This window comes from Mastomys coucha, chromosome X (genome assembly GCF_008632895.1).
Source record: "Mastomys coucha isolate ucsf_1 chromosome X, UCSF_Mcou_1, whole genome shotgun sequence".
NCBI lineage: Eukaryota > Metazoa > Chordata > Mammalia > Rodentia > Muridae > Mastomys > Mastomys coucha.
In genome coordinates, this window is record NC_045030.1 from 88,914,944 (window position 1) to 88,926,569 (window position 11,626).

At 34.7% G+C, this 11,626-nt stretch overlaps 1 protein-coding gene and 1 pseudogene across 1 annotated transcript in view; both read right to left on the minus strand.

Annotated features, from left to right (window-relative positions):
- Nucleotides 1-11,626, minus strand: part of Il1rapl1 (interleukin 1 receptor accessory protein like 1) — a 1,152,451-nt gene that overhangs the window by 778,310 nt on the left and 362,515 nt on the right. The window lies entirely within an intron of this gene.
- Nucleotides 1,187-1,309, minus strand: LOC116096131 (annotated as a pseudogene).

Genomic DNA, 11,626 nt, shown 5'->3' on the forward strand with positions numbered 1-11,626 from the left:
TACAGGTTCAATCTCCCCTTTGTTGGGTACTTTGACTAATGTCCTCCCTGTTAGGTCCTGGGAAACTCTTGGGTCTCTGGCATCTGGGACTTTCTAGTGGCTAGCCCCTAGATCCCCTTCCACCACTGCTAAGTACCTACTTTCAAATTCCTGACACTCTGTACTTCCTCCATCTCTTCCCATATCTAACCTTCCCCCTTCCGCCCTCCTCTCTCCCTCTCAGATCCCTCTCTCCATCTACTTCTAGAGGTTATTCTCTTCCCCCTACTGAGTAGGACTGTAGCAGTCACATTTTGGTGTGATCTTCTTTCTTCTTGGTTTTCTTATGGTCGGTGAGTTGTATTGTGGTTATTCCAAGCTTCTTTTTGACTAATATCCACTAATCCGTGAGTATATACCATGTGTGTTCTTTTGTGACTGGGTTATTTCACTCATGATGATGTTATCTAGTTCTATCCATTTCCCTGTGAACTTCATGAATTTATCAGTTTTAATAGCTGAGTAGTACTCCATTATGTAGATGTACCACATTTTCTGTATCCATTCCTCTGTTGAGGGACATCTGGGTTCTTTCCAGCTTCTGGCTATGATAAATAAGGCTTCTATGAACATATGCATTCTTGAGAGTATCAGTGCAGCTAATTTTAAAGTATATAGAGTTCTTTTGCTTGTCAAGTGATCTAAATAATTTGGTCTTCTGTTATCCATTTCAATTAGAGAATAGTCATCTATTGAACAGTATACAAATGAACATGATACAAGTTGCTAAATTAATATGGTATTGTTATTTATAAAAGTTCTATATGAAATTTATCATTCTTTCATTAGGGGAGACTTCCGAATTAATGCTGAAACTATTAGCATAAACCATGAATGTTTCTTAATTGACAAAAAAGATTTTCATGATGATCATTCTAATCTATAGAGAACAGTACTAATTATAGTTCATAATTATGGTTCAACACATATTTGTATCAATTAATGAGAATCTGTTATACTTTCCAGGAATAAGAAGTATTTTAAAGCTCTAGCTTACAAAAATGGATCTATATTTGACTATATGAATAATTACATTATAATTAATATATTCAATAACCTGTTTTAATTGCTTCACTTGATTGTTTTCAATTCAGACTCAAATAAATTCAATAAAACTTCAATATCGACCTTTTTATTTCCCTCAAATCCATGTCTCCCCATTCACAATTCACACCAGGCACAGTGGCCTAGGCTGAGGTGTATATAGGGTAGGTTTATTCTGCCCCCTCTTTCTATACAGTCAGTGTAGGAACACAGCCTGTGGTCAACCTATATTTTTAAAGTAATGTTTATTCACCAGATGTTATAGCTGTCTGGGCAGCTTAGTACTTAATAGGCTCACCCTTCTAGTTCTTTCTAAACTCTGCATGGCTAATTAAATTCAGCCATTCTGGCTCATAATTCTTCTCATGCATGACTGATTCAAACTGGCATCTCTTTGATTGCCACTGAGTTGTTCTGCCTGAAAAACCTGCCTCTGAATTTCAAAAACTGAACTGCATTGACTACGCTGACTGTATTGACTGCAAAAACTGAAGGAAATTGAAATCCAGTTGTATTTCCTGAACTCAACTGAACTGCATTCACTGAAATGCCCTCCCCTCCTAACTTATTCTGCGGCCTCTTTGCTGTCTGTTCTGAGACTTGGGTATATCCTATCAGTGACTCATTCTGTTAAATCTTCTTCTGATTCATCACTTTACCTGCCTCTCAATTAGACATAATTTTCAAATATGGATGCTTCCTTCTACAAACTAACCTTACCTTCATTGTTAGGCATTAAAGGTGTATATTAAGTGAATGTCTGTATTCTTGCCATATCATTCTGTAATCCAGGGTGTGTCTGCATTGTGGCCAGATCACATGTTTGGATTTGATACCTTGCAAGACCACCAATGTTATTGGATAATTCCTCTACATATATAACTATTAAGATACTATCTCTGTGATGGTCAGCACAGATTGATACTCAATTAAAAGAAAATAACAGACTGAATATATAGAGCCGCCCAGTATTATATTACCTTTTTATTCTCATAAAGTACTTTTGAAAATCATATAAGAAATATTACAATTTTATATTTCACCAAATTGTGAACATACATGTAAGCCCCTCTATATTGCATGTTCATCAGAACATGCACTTGTACTACTAATAGTAATAATGAAACGATTTTTGTTTGTAATATTTTTTCAACAACAGAAAACAAATCCAAGAACTAAACACTAACAACACAGGGAAAAGGACATGCAGTTAAGTCTTAGAGGCACAAGTTAAGTCTTTATTGTTGACCACTGAACTGTCTATGACCCCACTGTGCTAATGACAGGACAAGCAACTGTTGTATCTGGAGATGTCAGATACTGTCCCAGGAACTGCTTACAACAAAACACACAGAAAGTGTAGGAGGAAATTCCAGGTGTTCAGTCATCACAATTAGCAGAAGTCCACCTTTTGATGTTCTCTCTACATTTTTCCAAGGTGTTCAAGCATCAACTAACTTACAATACCCCATAATTTCTGGGCACCTTCAGAGGCAGAAATATGAATTTCCATCATTCTTAGTGTCAAATGCAGCTTAGCAGACCACTCCACAAGATTTGGTGATGCTAGCAGTTAACCCAAATTTAACAGATCTGCCCATTATCTTTCAAGGTTCTTAGTTAAGACCTTGTTCCTCTGCCCATATTTAGGGCACAGAATTTTGTCCTCTATGTGCAAGGGTTGAAATGTGCAGGACAGAAGTAAGAAGAGCACAATTACTTTCCCTTTCTTCATGCAAGGCTTGTCTGGCATGAAACTGTAGCCAAACCCAACCACTTGAGGTTGCAGGAAGGCTTTTCCCATGAACCAAACATATTTCCCCCATAGGTCTCAGGTGCAGTTGTTACATTGGATTGCATTGCCTCAATCCTGTTAACATTGGCTGCAATTCTGGCCCAAGACACCAACACTGGATCAGAGGCAGGGTATAGGGACCATTGCAAGAGGAACTGTCACCTGAGACTTCCTCCCTGCCTCCACCCCTCTTCATTTTTGGGGAGAGTTGTCTTCATCCTTGCCTCTTTTGGTGAGTGAGGAACAGCCTTCAACTAGAGCATTTGTTCTGGGAAAGCCCTTGCAAGGTGTCATTTATAAGCATGTACTTTCTGGACTTTGCTTCTCAGTTTCACCTCCTGGCACCATGCCCACAAAACATCTCAGATGAATCAAGGTCACTGGGGGCAGATGTTCTGGAAACGGAGGAACTGGTACCTTCCCTAAGAGTGGGTTCTGAAGTCTCAGTATCTTGTGCTTTCTCTTTTAGTTTACAGCCTTCATCTTTCAGTAGCTTTCTTTGCTGCTGTTGTTTTTTGCTGTTGTTTGTTTTGTTTTGTTTTGTTTTGTTTTTCCCCCTTTTCTTGGGTCTTCAGCAGATGTGCTTGGCTGACTAGTCATCTGGCATTCTCCCTTTTTCCTTGACTTTCCTGTGATCCTCTTCTTGCTTCCAATAGTCTCCATTCTCGAGATTAGATGAAACCTCCAAAAAAAGTTACTCCATATCTGTTGCATAATTGCACAGTGGATAACCTATCTGATTATATATCATAAGATTTCAGGTTTGACTCCTGGCTGGTAGATTGGGACTGGTATTCCTTTATTTGCAGCCCTTGATAATCATCTCCCTATGCTGCTAGAAACCATTGGGTCTGCTGGCATTTCTAATATCAGACTTTACCAAGTTGGTCTCAACCAATAATTATGGGAATTAGTAAATATTGGATATATTTTAGGGATGGAAAACCTGAGGCTCTCAGTATTTGTATCATTTCTTAATTTTGAACAGGGAACCAGTGATAGAATTAAAATAAGTTCTATAAAATTCAAGGTTAATTAGGTGATTTATCTTTTACATATCTTCATGCCTTTGGTGTTGCATGTGCTATGTATATATTATAGTATTATCATTTTTAAGAATATTAATTTTCATTTTTTAAGTATGAGTCTTAACCTTATATACATATGTACAACATGTATGTCAACAACCTATGGAGAACTAAAGTAGGCATCAGATCTTCTGTAACTGGAAGAGAGAGTTGTGAACTGCCATGCATTCGGGTAAATAGTGCAGCAAACTCTCTTCCATCTCTCTAGCCTTCATGTTTTCATTTTCATGGAAATTATGTTGGATAATCAATAAAATAGAGTGTTGAAAGTACATTCTTTACACTTGATCCTGAACTCCCACATTCCCCTCTACATACACCCTCCTTCCCAGTTCCTTCTCTCCATCTGCTTCTTATGACTATTTTATTTCCCCTTCTAAGTGAGATTCAAGCTTCCTTTATTGGGCCTTTCTTTTTGTTCAGCTTCTTTGGGTCTGTGGAGTATAATATGGTACCTATATTAATTTCAGAAATTGATTTCCAAAGTGGTTGTACAAGTTTGCACTCCCACCAGCAATGAAGTATTCTCCTTGGTCCACATCCTCTCCGGAATGTGCTATATCTCTAGATGGCTATGAAAATGAATGGAAACTTGGGGTGAAGACATGGGGAAGGCATCTCTAGAATGAGACAGAGACCTGGAATAAACGATGCGCCCATGATGGTTACCTTCGCTGTGACTCTCAATATTAGGGATATGGAACTTCAATAAGCCACCTCCTGTAGCCAGGAAGGAACCCCAGTAGAGCAATAGAGAGACCAACCTACCCAGAAAACTTTCAAACCCAAATGTAGCCTATCTACAAGAAATGCAGGCACAGGGGTTAGAGCAGAGACAGAGGGAATGGCCATCCAACAACTAGCTCAACATGAGACCCATCCCATAAGCAAACACTAATCCCTGATACTATAATAGTAATTATTGTTAATTATTATTATTAATAAATATTAATAATACTCTGTTATGCTTGCAGAGAGAAGCATGTTGTTCTATGACAAGATCCATCCAACAGCTGACTCAGACAAATACAGAAACCCACAGCCAAACAATGGATGGAGCTTGGGGACTCTTATGGAAGAATAGGAAGGATTGTGGGTCCCAGAAGGGATAGAGACTCCACAGGAAGACCATCAGAGTCAACTAACTAAACTGGACCCTTGAGGTGCTCATAGTATGAACCACCAATTAGAGAACACACATAGGCTTGGCCTAAGCCTCCCTGCACATATCTAGATATATAGCTTGTTCTTCATGAGGGTCCCAACTAAACTGAACAGAGGCTAGTCCAAAAAGCTGTTGCCTGTCCATGGGATACATTTTTCTAGCTGGGCTGCCTTGTCTTGCCTCAGTGGAAGAGGAAGCAACTATCCTTATAGAATCTTGAAGTGATAGGGTGGAGAGATACCTGGTTAGAGTGCACTCCTCTTAGAGGAGAAAGTGATGAGGGGATGGGGGAAAGATTGTGTGAGGGGGTGACCAGGAGGAGGCCCGTAAGTGGAATATAAAATGAATATTAAAAATTAAGTTAAATTAAAAATAAGAATGTATATTTCTTTATTTCAAAATTTGATAGTGTTATTGAAAACCTAAGATATTAAACATGATTCTAGTTTTAATAATTGATGTAATTATATCTCAAAAATAAAAAATATCTAAAACTAATAAATAAATACATAAAAAACAAGTCACAAGATGAATGTTAGTGTCCTGTCTTGTAAAACATTTTTTTTTTCACATTGGGTACCATGATTGATTGGTCAGCATGCAGAGCATTCTTTTTATAATGTCTGAGAATTATACTAGACCATGAAACATCAATGGAGTTAATTGATGCAAAAAAGGTCATAAATTCATATGGAAAATTAGAGATCTTAGTTGTAAGCATCTAAAAAATGTTCAAAGATCATGTAGCAGAACAATCCTTCTTTCTCTTTCATATTTATAGATAACGATGTGATAATTCTACCTTACAAATAGGAAATGCTGAAACTATTGAAAAGATGCATGAATTTACTTCATATGAGAATATAGCTTTTATGAAATTTTATATGACAAGGAGTATTATATATTTATTAAGGTAATAAAGGAATATAAAAATGAAAGGAAATGGAATAAGGAATGGGAGCTAATATTTAGAGTATTACATGCTGTCTTAAATCTGCTTGATAGGTTACTTCATAATGCCTTCATAAGAGAATACAAATAAACATTATTTTCACTATCCAAATGGTGATGTAAATGAGACTCAATGATATTAAAGAAATTACAAAAAACTAGAGAGCTAGTATGCTCAGAAGAATAGATGTGGCTGACTCAACAATTCATGTTCGGATTAGAGAAACTGGAAGAATAAAACATAATTATATAATTGTTGTCTTTGAGCTTCATAGTTTTATTAAGCCACTCATAGTAAAATATATTTCACAAGCAATAAAATTTCAAATTTCAAAGGGGGAAAGGGCTTTGAGAGACATCATGATTACAATAGTGTATGCTTATACCTAACTATAGCACAAAACAGCTCTTTAAAGATTTCTAAAAATTTCACATTGCTACATGTTTTTCTTACACATGCAATTCTATTCATGTTGGTCTGGTTCTAATCTAGATTTTTCTGTCATATCAATATTTTTCCAGTTTTAGATTGAGAAATTACAGGTAATTAATTACTCTCCATTCCTCTATATCAACTTAAATCATTATAGAAAATGGGATTCAAAAATTTTAATGTGCACTAGGGGAAAAAATCACAGTGGCAGCAATTATTGGTAATTAAATGCTTTTAAAATTGGGAAGAAAAATATAGTACTAGCCTGTCAGTGAAATTCCTAAGAGTCATAAAAGAAGAGTCATGCTGAGATTGCTTAAAGGGATGGTAGTTTTTTGTTTTGTTTTGTTTTTGTAATGACAGTTGGAAAGAAAATTATTCCAACCACAAGAGTTGAGGCTTTAAGCAATATGTCCTCCTGAGGAAGTTTTTATAATTTGGATGGAAGGTGAGTGAAACACCATATACTGGAACTTATTTCGCCTTTACAAATAGAGTAACAGGAATATAAACTACATTTTGATGGTAATGTTTGGCACAATTTAGTACAAAGATAGTTCAGAGTCTTCAGATAGAACCAACTGTGGTTACAAAAAAAAAATCAATGGAATGATTTCTAATGATATTCTGCTATACTCATAGATCAGTGCCTAGCCCAATTACCATTGGAAAGGCTTCCTCCAACAACTGACAAGAGTAGATTCAGAGACCCACAGCCAATCATTATGTGGAGCTCAGATAACCCTGCAGAAATTAGTGTGGAAAAATTTTAGAATTTTGAGGAGTCCAGGACAGGGGAATAACGTGGCACACATAAACAATGAAACAGAACTGAAAGACGCTCATGGATCCTGAACGAAACATCAATATGTATAAATGGGTTTGCTATCGGTTCTCTGACTATATGTCACAGTTGATACCTTTGTGTTCTTGTGGGAATCCTTACAGTGGGTTTCGGTACTATCTCTGACCCTTTACATGCTCCCGGGACCCTTTTCTTCATACTGGGCTGTCTTGTCCAGCCTTGCTATTAGGGTAGTTTTATTGTATCTTGTCATGTTTAGTTGGTATCCCTGGGACACTTTCTCTTTTATGAAGAGAAATGGAATAGAAGTGGATCGGGGAGAGAGCAGAGGTGGGGGCTACTAGAAGAAGATGAAGAAAGGGAAACTGTATTCTTACATATGTAAGAGAAAATAAAATTAAAAAAAAAAACACCATTTATATACATCTTAAAAACTATATCAACAAGGTAGCTTAGACATATTTTTCAGAAGTGGAAATGTTTGTTTTTCATACTTGTGTGTGTGTGTGTGTGTGTGTGTGTGTGTGTGTGTGTGTGTGTATTTCCAAGTCCACGCTACTTAAATCTAGGAGAATTGTACTAGAATTACAATTTTCTCCTAATAAAACATGCTAGAATCTAAATAGCAGTTAAATCAAATAGCATGATGATAAAAAAGTTGTGAAAGATATGAGATAAGCTGGAAGCATGAGCCTGGTCATACATTTATCCACAAAAGGTGTTAGGTGAGAAATGTCCATGAATATTTCATCTACTTTTAAGTCTGGAAGGCAGAGACACTTTGTCATAGATTAGCTTTTTCAAAATTTTGTATCTCAGATAGCTTAGAGAAAAAACTTCAGTCTTTTTCTGGCACATCATGTAAGTATAAGTATGTATATGGTCAAATAGAGATTTGACTTCTTTGATGTTTGGATATCTATCCTGTCTTAAAACCCATTGTGCTAACATCTAACTTCTGGCATCCAATGCTGCAGTGTGGGAAGTGGAGTTAATGAAACTATTATCATAACACATCTTTGTCTGACATACTAATGTGTATTATGTGCCAGTATTCATGAACTTAAGGTATTTTATATTGTCAAATTTCAAGTAGGGACAAATTTTAGACTTATAATTATAAGCAGGTTTCTGAGATTAAGAAATGTTTTCAAAAGAACATTCATTCTTTCTTCATTGCATACAATGCAGCAAACAGTTGAGACTCTGCAATTGAAAACACTGGGATGATTAAATAATTTCATTGTTCTAGAGCAAAATTTAAATCCCAATTGTATCAGTTGTTTGTTAAACACTGACTTGCTTACATATTAAATATTTTTAGAATTTTGGTCATAAGCCAAAGATATAGTATAATAAGCTATTCCTTCAAAAATCAATAAATAACATCAAAAGTATTAATTATAATAAATGATTTTATTAAAGAATTGTAACTAACTTTGCATATTTTACTTCACATACTCTATTCTTAGTTACTGTGTACTCCTTACCTATTCTTCCTTACCCCCATTATTTGTTGTTGTTGTTGTTAAAGCTAGTCTCAATCCAAATAAGCACATGGAGATTTTTGTCGCTATTATTGTTATGATAACTGAGCCCATCTAATGAAAGTCATTTCTATTTCTTCACACTGGCCATACAATTTATATTTCCAAGCAATCAGATTCTTCCTTAGAACTTTAGAGCCATATCTCTTCTATAAAATTACAAATTACCTTAACATCAAAGTTAGTGATTAAATGATTATTATGACATTCTACAAAAGGCATAAAAGGTATGTACAGTATGCAACCTAATGAGAGAGCACTGTGTTTTAAAAAATAAACCAAGGAAAATTGAGACCTTATTGTAATATTTCTAGTAAATCTTCATTGAAAATTACTCCCATTTTGGTATTGTGCTTATTGCTTTATTATTATGGCAGCCCCTGGAATTACACATATGATTAGTTCCACTTTATATCTAAAGAAAACTTAACATGGGTAATGTCCCCTAACATACAGCAGTTTAATGATAACCTAGGTTTAAGAGCCCGGGCCATAAATTTTTCTCTTTAAGAAGCTAAAATGTAAGAATATAGATCTCATTCAAAGTTTACCAGTGTGCTTAATTCTAAATAAAGAACTAAAGACTGTTTCCAGTCCATTAGAATACTCTGTAATTGCATGAATGATATATGCAAACTTTTATTTAGTGACTCACTTGACAAAAGCTTTCCCTAGTACACTGACATCTACAAATATATTTTAAAGATCAAATTACTCATGATCATTTAAAAAAGTATCATTTAAAATTATAAAGATGTCAGTTTCATAATGTATCCCAACTAACTGTGAATACTAGATTAGACATTCAAGGAATTATAAAAATAACCTTGTCTTTGGTACCACATAATACATTACAAGCTAACAGAACTTTGTCTTTATAATTTATATTGACTTAAAAACAGTATTTTATTTGTTATTCCACAAGATCCTCATTCAAAGTCTAAGAAGAATTAAAAGAACATAAGAATGCCAAGGGTCAACATGTAATTTTAGTATCCAGTGGCATTCTGCAGCAACCTGGTAAATTGTGTCATAAAAAAGAAAACAAATTTTCGCCAGATAATTATTAATATATTCTTTCTTTCATATTAAATTGTGGACTATCACATGCCAAATATCATCATATAAGTCCAAATAAGCAGTGGTTAATTTGAATTCAAGACTTTGTTAAGCTTCTAACACTATGAGATATTTCTTTCTGAAAACACTATTAAAATGTGATGACTTCTGTCTAGTCATGTGTCAACTAGAAATGTAAACAAAATTGGTAACACATTATCATAATAGATTTCATTTCAAAATGGAGTTATGCAAAGTTGAAATGACTACATAAATAAAAACATGGTCAGTTTTAACTAGTGAGGCAAATCACAAACATCCATTGAAATAAACTCCTCAAAATAATCTACATCTTAGAAATAAAAGTAGAGGAACAAGTGTGAAGTGAGGACTATAGTCTCATAAAAATACATAATAATGGTGAAAGACCAGATGGCTGGGAAAGTGTTAAATGTGCAAAGGTAGAAATGGCAAGAAAGTCAAAGGTATATTGTGGAATTTCCTAGCCCTCCAGTTTATCCTACGGAAATTTGGAAGGCATGGGGATTTTTTTTAAAGAAGTAAATTACAGGATCTAGTTTAAATTTAACATAAAATTATATAATAATTCAAATTGGAAGGTATGTAACTTGAAGAATGGGAGGATGCTATTACAAATACTAATTCATAAGGAAGCTGATTGGATACTAAGATAGCAGTAGGAATGAAGGAGACAGAATTAGGTCAGAACATCCACCACCAGCTTACTTAAAAACATTTGGTTTGGTTTCTCTTCTGTTGTCCTATTAATTGGAATTCTGCAATTTGGTTATTGGGGCATGTAAATGTTTATTTAAAATAATTGGTGTATATCATCAGCTATGTTAATTGCTTCACTGGTGTTACAATTACCTTAGAATTTAAAAAGAACACAAGTCTGAGGTAAAAATTACACAGTTCTTACAGACGCCTCCACATCATGTTGTCCACAAACTATGTACCAATTTTGTGTTTTTAAGAATCAGTTTAAAATATTTAGTAAAAAATTCAACCCAAACTAATTGTCTTAACTACTGAAGTTGAAAATCTAAAATGTTTAGGAAGGGCATGTATTCCTTCTGTAGATCCTAAAGGAAATTATGATGATGGTGATAGGGACAATGATGATGATGATGATATATTTTACAAGAGATACAAGGTACTCAATTCCTCTTGTCATACATCATTTCACTTTGTCTCTTTTGCACATTATCTAGCTCTACTCCTTTGGCCTCCCACTGGTAACTACCCTAGTGATTTAATTGCAACTGGGTGGACAATCATGATTAAACATCTCACTTCAAGATTTTTAACTTAGAATATATGCAAAGTCACCTTTTAAAACATATGGTAACATCTACCAGTTCTGAGATCTAGGATAAGGTCATATTTGAAAATTAGTCATTGTGCTAACCTAGAGCATATATTATAAAATTTGTATAAGATCTTGGCAGTTCCCATGTAAGAAATCACTGTCCCACAATCCCTGTAATGTTGAAAGATCCACCTAGACATTTACAAATGTAGAAAATATAATTTCATGAATCTGTGATACAACTCCATGTAATGTAAACAGTTAAATTCTTTATTTCCATTTTACCTATTTTGTTTATATTTCAGAAGAATATCTTATCTTGCTTTGACTTCATTGCAATTTTTCAAAGGTCATTTTTTTTTTTTTT